Below are 13,355 nucleotides of genomic sequence, written 5' to 3'. Positions count from 1 at the left end.
GGACAGAATTTGGCACGATGTCCCTCGGATGCACGTACAACAACTCTATCAATACCCAGCCGAATCACTGCTTGCATAAGGACCAGAGGTGACCCAACGTATAACCGACTTGCTGAATTTGTGAAGCTGTTGCTCTTGAATCAGCCAACCATTTTTTCTGAGATTTTAATCATCTGTGTGTCTGTTGATTTGCATCGCGCGTACCGATTTTTTAATCTTATTTCTACTTCTTCTTGGCTGCACAAAAGGCCACACAGTGAAGATTAGCCGAAAGTTTCGATAAAAAAGACGTAATCCCGTTTAAAAACAGTTGCGCATTTACATTGGTGCGAAGTGCGAAAAGCGATTGTGGAAGAGGAACTCAGGCAGCTAAAGCCGTGTTTCCAGAATCAATACTGGAGTGTTTTCGTGACTAACCAAAAGCGGTAAGGAGAAAACGGTGTACCAAATGTAATGAAAGTATGGACAAATAGCGCCAAAGCGTTTCAGAAGAAATATGTTTCCTTATTTTTCACAAAGTAGCAGTTTAGGTTCACTATATCATCAAGAAGAGCGGACTGCAGCCTTGTTGGAACATGCTTGTGATTCTGAACACTAAGCCTTTTTCGAACAACACTCACAAAGAAATTTTAGAATTTAGCGTCTCGTAGGGAACGAGGTCCATACGGACGGACAACTGGCTTGGGTTTGACAAGGTAAACAGCCATAGTCTTGTTTCAGAAATCATTCTGTTACCTATTCGGAATTATTTTGGTAAATTGTGGGAAACGTAAATGAAGACGCAAAACAGTTATTTAAAACCGCTCCTTCCAAATACGACAGCAGTGACCTACAGAACCACAACCATGGATAACACTCGAGAAGTTAGTTTCACAACACAACACAGCTCTTATTTGCGTCAATTACAGTATACATATGGCTTATTAGACTGAACAGTATACAAGAAAATTCAATCTGATCCACGATAAACTATGTTGATAGAGAAACATAACGGCATAAAGTCGTGGCAGTACTGTGATCAGTCGTATCTACTGGATGGACATCAGAGATTCCGAAACTTCTTCGTGTGATTAATAATGTTTCCACAAATATCACCTGTATATCAGTATATAAGGTAAAGGCGGGACAGACGCAGCACATTTTTTCAAATTAATTTTTATCAATATATTAACACGTAAATCGCAATAAAATTAGACAAGATTGATGGTTTGAACATTGTATTTTATTATAGATACCATCGCATTACAAAAAACTTTATAACAAAGGAACATTCTTATGATGTACAAAGGCTTGTAAATTTCACTTAATTATTAAGTGGCGGGCAAGATGCAGCAGAAGGGAGGGACAGATGGACAATGGCAAAATACATTGAAAATGACATTCACTTTGATTTTTCTTTTTCAAGTTTGTTTTTAAGTCTTCCACACAAACAACACATAGAGAGTGCATGATTCATGGGGCACCCTAGACCATCCTACACACTGAACCCAGTCAGAGGTACACGATTTTTCTTGATAAAGTTCATGGGGCTCTACACATTCGTTTCCTTCGAAATTTAATTCATCGGAGGAACTACTATGGGGAAATATCATCATCATCTTCTTCTGAAACCGCGTCCTCAAACAGACGCCTCTTTGGCGTTTTTTCCCTCTAGTTTTGGGGATTTTATTTCTTTTAGCCGCTACATTTTTGTGGGCAAAAGCTTTTCCTTTCTTGTTAATTTCGGTGATTTTCTTTCTTTTCGTTGTTATAAAATCGTCGGATGTTATATTTGTTGCTGATTGCTTTCTTTTGGATTGATTTCTCTGAGGCATTATAGGAAGAGGCGAAATCTTTTCCAGCAATTCTTATGGAGTCTCTCCATGAGGTGTCACTGAGTTGTCGTTTACACAACAGCTGCCTTGATCAGTGGCCAAATTTGTGCAAGGTTTGCAGGTAGGAGGGTGTTCTATTAACACATTTGTTTCAGACCTTGATGTTGAAGGCTCATCTGGGGCCAAATCATTAGAGACATCTGCAGTAGTTGGGAGTTCAGTATTATTAATGTCTGAAACAAAGGCATGGTTTGGAATTACTGCTTTGTCAAGCGGGATAATTCCAGGAGCTCTAAATCCGGATACACCAATCTGGACAGTAGCAGCACGAGTCCATGCTTTGAAGAGCAACTCTCCAAATTGATGCCTTGTAATTCTTCTGTCTTTGCGTACATTACCTACAATCCATGAATGACAAGCCTATTTAAAGTAGGATTTCAGTGGCTTGAAAAATGATCGGTCTGGTGGCTGTATAAAGTGTGTCGTATGGCTAGGCAAACAAATTATCGACACTTCATTTTCAACAGCTATATCCAAAAGGGTGACACAATTCATATGAGAGACACGACCATCTAACAGAAGAAGAGCAGGGTCAGGCGCCTTTCTAGGAAGGAAATGGTTTTTGAACCAATCCATGAAAAATCACTGTTGACATAAGCGGATTCTCTCCTGCATAACAACAACTGATCCTGGAGGCACATTGTCTTCAGCGTCTTGTTTTTTATTCACTCCTTTGTAAATGCAGTAAGGTGGTAAGAAATTTCCCTCAGCATTATAGCATGCAATAACTGTTATTGTCTCTCCTCTTTCAGCAGAAGTAATAACATGGGTACCTCTGCTTCCTTTTGCCGCAACAACCTTCCCATGCTCATTGTTTAACTGTAGATCAGTTTTGTCTACGTTGTAGATACTACCTGGTTTATCCAAAAGCCCATTTTCGGTCAACGTGTGTGTTAACATATCAAAGTAAGAATTGACTTCGTCTGTGTTCATTCCAATCGCTCTGGCTACAGAAAGCCCTGCTGCTTAAGCCCTCATTGCGTTCTAAAAATTAGAGAAACCAATCTTTCCTTCAAGTTTCTTTTCCTTGTTGAATTTGTTTTTCAGTCCCAGCTAAATTGAAAGCCATCTGACGTCTGACGGTTTGGGAGCAAAGCCACATGATTGCAATTTCTTTACATGGGCAACTAATTTCCTTTCTGCACCTTCACCCAAGTATAATGATGGTCCACACAATGCATGTTCGTTATGGTATATTTTTCATTCGAGCTGCTTTCCTTTTGGCATAACCTTCCTAGTTCACTACCTATAATAGATCTTATACAGTCCATTTCCCCTGTCTGTTGCCCTGACGTGTTTCCTCGGCATTTTTCTGTAAAACCAAAACATATGGATTCCTGTTAGCATTGCAAGCATTGCGGCATCTGTCCCACAGTAATGGTGCGTCATCTGTCCGTTTTCGTAGGGACAGATGCCGCACCCCCATTTTCATCAAAGATGTTATCGGATGAAGCCACTACTCGATCGACATAACCTACAATGTTTCCACTGCGCAATCTAAATACAAGTTATAAGCTACAAGGAGCTTATCTACTAGTACATACTATTAAAAAGGAATCGTGTAAAATTTCCTTGACTTACCTTGGTCTCGAAATGCTATTTTCTGACATTTCTCCTCTATTTTCCACTCCTGAAGTACAAAAACTTGGGAGTAAACTCATCGCACTAGCGGTTACAACAACAATGAGCGTCGCGCGCAAAACAATGTCTGCTGACGAATTTCTTGGAAGTGCGGCGTCTGTCCTCCCTCGACATCTGTCCCGCTTTTACCTTAATACAGTGATGTGCCAAATGAAAATGGAAATTTTAAAATATTGAAACCTGATCATTAATTGACTGTCTGCTGCCCCCAAGATTTACTTGCACATACAGAGTCATGTCGGTCAAGCGATAGGGGCCGATCCCAGTGTTGTTCAGTATTTATTTTATGGGATACGTGACCAGTCATTGAACTGATCTTGAATTCATTGTTCATTGTAAACATTTAAACTAAGAACAGCAAAACTCCGTATTAACTGGAAGATAATGTAATTGCGTATTTACTGCAGATTAGTTCAATATGTGTAACAAATACTACGCTTTTGCTTAGCTTGACAGGTGCAAGCGAGCTATAGCTAAGGATGTGTCAAAAATCTCCCTTCTAGCTGTCTCATAAGTTGTGCTACCAATTCCAACAAACTTTTTACCTTTACCCAAACAAATAATTAATATATCCGTTATCTTGGCAATTGGAACAGAAAAAGAATTTACTGAAGTAAGTAATAGAATGAAAGCACATACTAAATCACGGTCAAATATGAAAGACAGATATAGCGTTCCAACTGTACAGCTGGGTAAAAGGGCGAAAGGGAACTAAAAGACAATTACATAATACGGTACAAAACGAATACTGTTTATGACTCATTGGTTAACAGCGTTGTACGACGGCCTGTGCTTCGCATTTCGTAGCGACCATCTACAAAAGCATGATTGAGACTGGAACACAAGTAACGCCCAAATGTGTTGTATGATTCAGAACAAAAGTGGAAATCGCTTTGTCTTTTGTCTGATTAAAATTACTTGATAGTTGACACTTAACGCATTGGAGATGGTGTCCCCTAATCAGAACGCTCAACGTCACGACCTAGCAGTTGGTCAGTTCACTTCCAGTTTCTCATCGGGCACTCTTTCTTGATGTGTATACATCACGAATCATGGGTCTGGCACTTTTATTTCGTGTTTAATCACAAATGATGACACACGCAGACACAACGATACAAGTACACACGTTTCATACACAACACTAACGAAACATTACTATACAATTCCGCACAAGACGCTATTAAGCGTTACATATACAGTTAGTATCATTACCAAGACCTGATAAGCCTCGCACGAAAGCCGAGTTTTTGAAGGCTGCAAGTCATTGTTACGAATGGGCCATCGTAGACATAAATGGAACAACGTCTTTCAGTGTAAATATCCTTTTTTTATTTCTAAAGTCTTTGACTAATTGATTGAAATGTATTGTTTTTATTTCTAATTCTTTGCCACGTCATTATCGTATTGAGATTTTTGTTTACTCTTATTTTTTCCCATCATTCTTTTTTTCGTCTGGAATCTGCCTGTGTTGGTGTTGCCTGTAATCCGTAATCAAGTGTGAACAAGGACTGCTCATCGGTTGGTAACGCTGCAGCTCGTCTAGCCAGTGTGTCGATGCTTTCAGGTGACCAAAGACAGCGAGAAATTACAGTTTGCTCTTAGTGCTAAAACAGTTTTCTCGTAAAGATTAGCTTCACTAGCCGTGAACAAAGAGATCTTGATTTTAATTCTGTCTCAGACAGTTGACCGCCTTTTCCTCGGATACATAGCGTATTACCAGGTTGTGTTTGTCTTAAGATACCAGTTTAAATTCAGGGCTACACAACGTGTCGCCCGCTGCTGCTAAGTCAGTCATTACTTAAAATCAGCTGTTAACAGAGCATCGCGCGTTTCCGACATACCTCGCAGTGGCCACTACCAGTACTGCTTGGCGTTACACGTTAACAGCATTTGTGAAGTGCCCCGCAGTGTTGAGTATCACCTGTAACTGAGCGGTAGCCGGCAGCTGACTTGGCAACACTGTAGCCGTAAGTGACAGACACGAACAATCCATTAATTTTAAACGGACTATAGTGAAAAATGTTCCTTTGAGATACTTGCTCTTACTGATTACATGTTCTGTTTTTCTTGTGCCTTTATCCCTCATCAAAGAAGGGTCGGCATGCTTAGAAATTGATTTAGCGTTGTTAATTTAAGGGGTGGTCGGATGACCTTCTAGTCTCCACCACGTTACCCTCCAGGATGAAATACGGTATGGGTACCCTATCTGACTCATGTGAAAGTAAGTGCAACTTTTCAAAATATTTACGAATCGTGTAACTGCACGGGGACTTTGGTACCTGTATGGTATTCACCTAGTGGGATGTGCGAAACTGCCTAACAATCACATCCAGGCTGGCTGGTACAACGACGCTTATCACTAACCCACTGGGCGGATTCGACCCGGGGCGAGCGCTTTAACATGCACAGCTGTTCGGGAGGGAGTTACTGATTACATGTTACTGAAATAAAACAGCATTCAGCAGTTGCTACTGGTTTGACAGGTAAGGTTTCTGGAGAGTGGACCTAAAACGTTGATAGTCCGATATTTATTCACTTTTACCGAATTAGGTATAGGGGGTCCTAATGCGAAGATAAAAAGTTTCACTGTAGGACTGGAACATTTAAATCCGATTTAATAAATGGGACAATTACTTATAAAGGGAAAGTGAAAGAATGGGAATGTTGTACAGCATTAAAACATTTAGCTTAACATGTTTCGGCTTACAACAAATCATCACCGATTGTTGTCACCGTTTCACAGAAGTGCACTTGCGAAAAAGAAGGTCTTTATTTATTTATTTGTCTTTTGTTTTGCTTCAGAGTAATGATTTTTTTTTGTTTGTATTGCAAGGCTTATTCTTTCATCGCTACTCTAATTGCATCTAGTGTCATACACGTTCATAGATATACAGATGGGACAAAACATTTCTTCCACTTTCTTTCTTTTTTTTGCAGTAAATAACTGTTTCGTATCAAAAAGTGATGTTTGGCTATTGCATAATTGAATATTTAGTAACTCATGATTAAGTAACGAATAATATATTTGGTATTTGTGTTTATGTGAGAAGTGTAAAACAATTATAGTGTCAATCCTGCTAAGCTTCTTACATCAGTGTATGTACCATTTAACGACGTAGCAAGCATATTTTCTTCATGTATTCTTACTTCACTAATTCACTCCACTCTTCACCTAGCAGTTAAACATTTGTTATGATGGATTTTTAGGCCCCACATTGTTAAAGTAATTCGTCTTCATTACATTTATTTATGAAATAATTGCACTAGAGTCCAGAATGTGGAATTAATATAAAAAAACGAGATTGGGAGTGCAAGGAGCAGATATGTAACTACAAATCATTATAGTTGCTTTATTTTCACAAAACATGTAGATTTGGGACATTACTGACACTTTACAGAATACCATTGCACATCTCCAGAACAAATGATTAATTACATTCCCATCACTATGATTCATGTACAAAAACAATAATATGCTCATTATTTTAAGGCCAGTCTCAGGGTGGTTATCACTATGTTTAACACATTACTCAGGGACGGATGAAACATTGACATGCAGACTATTACCGAAGTGCTTCAGTGCATATCATCAGGAGGCACTGCATGACGGTGACTTGACAGGGTGAATTCGTTTAACAGTTTTTCCCAGATACAGTAGCCAAGACAGTGGTAGCTGTTGTGGGTACGGCCACGTAAAATAGAAATGAGCGTTTGGCGTCATTGGCTGGGAGGAATAGAAATGAGCGTTTGGCGTCATTGGCTGGGAGGCCCCTTAACGGACAGGTCCGGCCGCCTTGGTGCAGGTCTTATTACATTCGCCGCCACATTGGGCGACCTGCGCGCCGGATGGGGATCAAATAATGATGAAGACGACACAATTCCCAGTGCCTGAGCGGAGAAAATCCCCGACCCCGCCGGGAATTGAACCCGGGCCTTCTAGGACGGCGGTCAGTCACGCTGACCATTCATCGATCGGGGCGGACATGGCCAGGTAAATGTCATGTACCATTGACTGCCAGTCATCACTAATGCACACACTCTAGGTCTTGGACGATTTCCCAGAAAACAGTGAAATTAGTCATTGGAGTGCAGTTCTGGCATGAAATCTAGCAATGAAGCATCAAACACAATGAGCATCTCATCCTAGAATTCCAAATAATTTTGTATGGCCATGCACATGTTTCCGTGAATTGTTCAGAAAGAACGAAATTCAGACTTCACTTGCAACTAAAGGCTGAATTTCTTAGTTTCACGCACATGTTTGTTTGGCAAGCTCAGATTCATTGTCTCGTCAGTCGAATTACCTGTTCAAAATTTCTCGTTCTGCAAAGCTTTCGATTCCCATGTTGAAATGCACACACAAGACATGCCCATGTCCCAAACACACACAAACACAAACACACAAACACACACACACACACACACACACACACACACACACACACACACACACACACACGCCAAGACAGAAACTCACTGCAGTCATTCCAACATTATCTTAAGATACGTCCAGTTTTGCCCCATCACCAAAACTTCGTGTCCTATTGAACTGTCAATTTGTGAGGTGCTATTAAGATTTTCAACTGTAATACTGTTGTCGACATGGGAATAACAAGTTACGAGGTCATGAGTGGGGTCACTCGAAGCTGCATCTGCAATGGCCTATCGGGAACTATCCAATTTATTACTATCGTGCGAGGTGCCTCGACCTAGGGCAGTAGCTTCCGCATTAATTTTGTGCCATGTGAGGCGCCCCCCAGATGATAAATTACATGCTCGGGAAAAAATCTTCTCCAGCATTCCAAACAGCTATAGCAGTGGAAAGTGCGGGCCGCGACAGACTTGGGTATTCCTGAACGACAGTCCCTGCTTGTCGGCAACGTTCGAAACGGCGTGCAAAGATATCAAGAGGTTCAAAAAGACATTTTTGTTTAGCAGGTGGTCATCCAACGAAAGGGGTTGAGGCAACCGACTTTCAGAGTATACAGTACCATCATCCACGTACTGCTTCCTCTGGACTGCATCCTTCATTGGGCCAAATGGATAGAAGTCCAAAGGTGCGAGATCCAGACTGTAGGATGGTACAGAAAGAAAAGTCCAATGAAGCGATGACGTTTTGTGAGCTCCTATGTGAGGCCTTGTGTTGTCATGGAAAGGGAGAAGTTCGTTTGCATTTTTGTGACGACGAACACGCTAAAGCCGTTGTTTCAGTTATCTGAGCGTAGGATAAAATATTTCAGAGTTGCTCATTGAACCAAGAGTGAGTACATAAAGCGGAATAACTCCTTTAGAGTCTCAGAAGACTGTCGCCCTGACTTTACTGACTGAGAGAGCGGATTTGAACTTCCTCTTCAGGGGAGAGGTGGTGGGGCACCACTCCATGAACTGCCATTTTGTTTCCCGTTGGAAGTGATGAACCTATGTTTCATTGCCTGTGACGATGCTCGACAAAAATTGTCACGATCAGCCTTGTGACCCGCAAGTAACCCTGGTCCTTCGTTGCTGTTTATGGTCTTCTGTTAGGCAGCGGTGAAAGCAGTTGGCCACACCTTTGAGTACCTCATCTGGTGGATGAGTGTGTCAGCAGTACCAACAGAGACGTCCAAATGTGCAGCGAGTTGTTTGATTGTGATTCGTCGATCACCTCGAATGAGCGCTCACACTTTCCAACATCGCCGGAATCACAACCTTTTGCACCCAGTTAGCACGGGGGAGATCAGACAGGTTTGCAGCGACCTTGTTGCGCCTCGCCCAACGACTTGCAGTGCTTTTGTTCACAAACAGGTATCCTTAGACACTCTGCAAGCACCTATGAATATCTGCAATGCTCTGGTTTTCTGACAAAAGACACTCAATGTCGCGTGTGGAACACACCACAGTTACAGACACAATTTTGCAGGCTACGTATAGTGCCGCAAACTGTCAGGACTTCATGAAACTACAAGAAATGAAGCGGGAATATTCCATGATGTCGCACAACAAATTCCGCATTTCTTTAACCGAAAGTGACCGAGGAAAAAAGTATACTGTGTTACTTATTGAATGCCTCTAATATATTTAGAGTGTAGGGAATACAGTAACAAATTGTGCCCCCAACCCACTCTCCCTCAGCAGAGGCAAACCATGGATCCCATGCTGACTGTTAACGAAATCCAGGCTGCTTTAGAATGACTCGGTATGTGGCAGAGACGACGCCTAGAAGCAGCCTCCTGTCGAGAGGAAAGAGACCAGAAGCTGTGAACTGCAGTGTGGGTTGTCGTTCCAGTTGTCTCAGGAACGCCCCAGTTTTGATGATGCCTCATGATGGCCGAGGACCCCTCCATCAGCAGCAGCGTGTGACTAGTGTCGCCAACCAGCGACGAGCACGACAGAGTTAGCGCCAGCTTGATGACCAGGTGGCACACCTCACCAGCACAACTAGTAGGTTTTGCTCGTGGCTGTCAGCAGGGGTTGCATATTGTCGTCCGGTGCCTCCAACATGACGAGCATGTAGTACCTACTGTAGTGCAGCCGAGCAGGCTGACGGTGACCGAGAGCGAGACGTGCGCCTGCAACAGCTGCGTGGCGCAGTGCAGCAGCAGCTGGGCGTATCGCAGATGACGCAGTGCACCACCACCTTCCACTCGGTCCACGCTGCTGTTCCAGCCAGGCCAGGGTCGCCCAGACCAGACAGCAACTCCACCAGTAGTTTGAAGCAAGGCCGAAACTCTAGAAGCAGCAATACCGACTGGAGTATCACAATGACGTCAAGGAGTAGCAAGTACGATGACAGGAGGAAACGAACTCTGGGGAAGGTCTCTGATCTGTTCTTGTCCATTAGAACATATGCAACGACACTATTTGCAGCCTAGTTAGGAGCAATGCTTCAAAATCCACTAACTGCTGAATGGGATACAGGGCAAGGAGTTCATTAGCGTACTCCTGTACATTCAAGAAGTCAATTAAATTCTGGAGTTTACTGACAGAGCACCAAAGTGCCGATCACTCTGACACTTATCATTGACTTTTCCAATAATATTTAGAATTCTTGGATAGATACACTGTAATAAAGCCACTGAAGTTTCTGAGGTCACTTCCACTCCACTGTTCATCACCAACGTGTGATGGATCAACTGGTGCTACACCTATGAACTGCCACAACATATAAAGGGGACGACTTGTGACACAAAAATGAAGATTAGAAACATGAAAATTAGGTGGAGTAAGGCAAGGCATTCTCACATATGTACCACACTGAAATTCTAGAATATCATTTGTGAATGATTCACTGTCTTCAATAAAGAGTCTTTTGACATCAGAGCCTGTGTGCGGTACAGGCACACCTTGCTAATACAGACGACAACTAAGGTACTAACCAGCTGTCTATCTGGTGTGTCCAATAAAATAAGTTTTTTAAAATTTCATTAACGTAGTGGATGTAGGAGCATAGTGATATTTCCATACGCTGGTGACTCTTTGGACTGCTAAGTATTTAGTTAATGGTATGGTCTTTCTAACTGATGAGCTGTGTGTAGCTGCTAAAGTATAAACAGGGTGTGGTGTTTAAATCCAGACAAATTTCAATATGAATTTCCCTCCATATTGTTGTTACGCTGGAAGTCGCGATTCGCATTCGTGAAAGCCAAACGCATCTAGTAAACAGTTAAAACCTCAAAATGGTCGAGACGTTACGGACAAGTGCTGAGCATAACCGAAGAGCAGCGATTATCGAAAATCTTCGCCAACTGAAATAGTTCCAATTTTTCCAATACCCGGTATCAACTTTCTACGATATTGTGGCCAAGTATGATCCTTCGGAGAAGTCTGGGGAATGTTACGCTAGCCTCGCGAGGAAACCTCATTCGTAGAAACGCATGTCATGAACTGCAGCGGCCATCTAAAAGGCTTTGGCGCTGATTTCGGAGAGGAAATAGGCGTCAGTATTGAATGTCAGTGAGCGAACAATGCATCGGATAGCAGCAGAGGACCTTATACGAGCCATTTAATCATAAACTGCCTCTTGGATAATGTTGACATGTTCTGGTCAAAGGAGTTCTGGCCCCGAATAGCGCGGATTTCAACTCCCTCAACTACTACGTTTCGAGCATAGTCGAAAGAGTTAGCAATAACTCGAGGCATCCTAATGTCGCATCTTTACGCACCACTATCGAAGCAGCATTCGAGAAAATGGACAGCCCAGGTTTAAAGAGTACGTGCGATGGCTCCTGGAAGAGATTAGAGGCTGTTATTGCGGCAGATGGAGGTTACATTGAGTAATGTTACTCTTGAAAGATTTCATTTGTATTTTGTTTTGATAAACTTGCTTTTAAAAAGTTCATTTGTCCGGATTTAAGCTCTGAACCCTGTAGATAGAATGCTTCTTTTGTTTGAATGCTGTCAGCTGGGATTTTTTTTTTTTTTTGTTTTTTTTTTGCTCGTAATACTTCACTTACTACGACTATAATTTTTAGAGCATCGTTGTCGACATTGCTACTAATTTTAATACTTACACATAGGACATCCATAAATATCTTTTGGTTTGGGTATCAACAAAAAATATGGTGGCAACAGTATTTAACTTGCGTCGCTCTGTGGAGATGTAGAACTTTTACTGCCAGTTGTGGGTGTCATTTATCAGAAAGGAATAACAAATATACTGTAAAGGCACATTTGCTGGATGTATTGCAGGATGTATTGCAGCCGGCCGCGGTGGTCTAGCGGTTCTGGCGCTGCAGTCCGGAACCGCGGGACTGCTACGGTCGCAGGTTCGAATCCTGCCTCGGGCATGGGTGTGTGTGATGTCCTTAGGTTAGTTAGGTTTAAGTAGTTCTAAGTTCTAGGGGACTGATGACCTAAGATGTTGAGTCCCATAGTGCTCAGAGCCATTTGAACCATTTTTGATGTATTGCAAAAACGTAGATATAAGTGCAGAATATAAATAAATAATTGATTAAGATATTGATTAGTATAAGCGGTTGTATCAATTGTGGTGTGCAACCGCTGAAACATTAGGATAATTACGCAGTGCAGTTATCTTGCCGAGAAGACACCTATTTCTGTTACTGATGCGGTCCAGATAGGATGAATATCTGCCATCGCTGCAGATAAATATTTGTCACACCGCCAATTTTCTATTTTATTGAGACGCAATCTCACCAGGCGTACTCATAGTTGCACACAGCATCAGAATTAATGCGTCTATGTACTTTATTTTAGTATAATATTCTGTGAATACAGTGATATTATTTAATATTGTGTTTCATCTATGTTCCAATTAGACGGCGTCTTGCCAAGGCTACAGATTCCGTGTTACAAATGGTCCAGCACGAACCAAAACTTAGGAATTATTCAATCTACGAAGTCTAATAAAGAAATATTTCAGAAAAATCACCCACAGCCAAACTTACAATGAATGGACCATACGCAAAAAGCCATTGTCAAGCGCCCAAAGTTTGTATTAACATACTCTGATCACATACTATTATCATTACCTACTGTTATTTGTCTGTTATCTGATATTGTCAAACCAGACAGGAAAGCTACGATAAATCTACATACCCTGATAAGTAATAACAATTTCTTTCAAAGTGTTGGTTACAAAATTTTATTAATTTTCATAACCCAACCAAATACTGTAATCCCCTTATCTGTATAGACAGATATGATCACTTTACATTTTTTTCAATGAGACATAGGGACACTTGTCGAATATTGACAAAAAATGCACACTGGCAGTTATAGCACGACACTGTGGTTCCCGCTGAAGGCTGAAGAACTTTTTTGTGTCATATCTATTACTTTTTACGTGATCTGCCTGTATCTTATTAAAGAAACTGGAAAACTTCGCCTACTACATTCATA

The sequence above is a fragment of the Schistocerca americana genome, chromosome 2, assembly GCF_021461395.2.
Source record: "Schistocerca americana isolate TAMUIC-IGC-003095 chromosome 2, iqSchAmer2.1, whole genome shotgun sequence".
In the NCBI taxonomy this organism is placed as follows: Eukaryota; Metazoa; Arthropoda; class Insecta; order Orthoptera; family Acrididae; genus Schistocerca; species Schistocerca americana.
Note: the sequence above shows the minus strand (reverse complement) of the source record.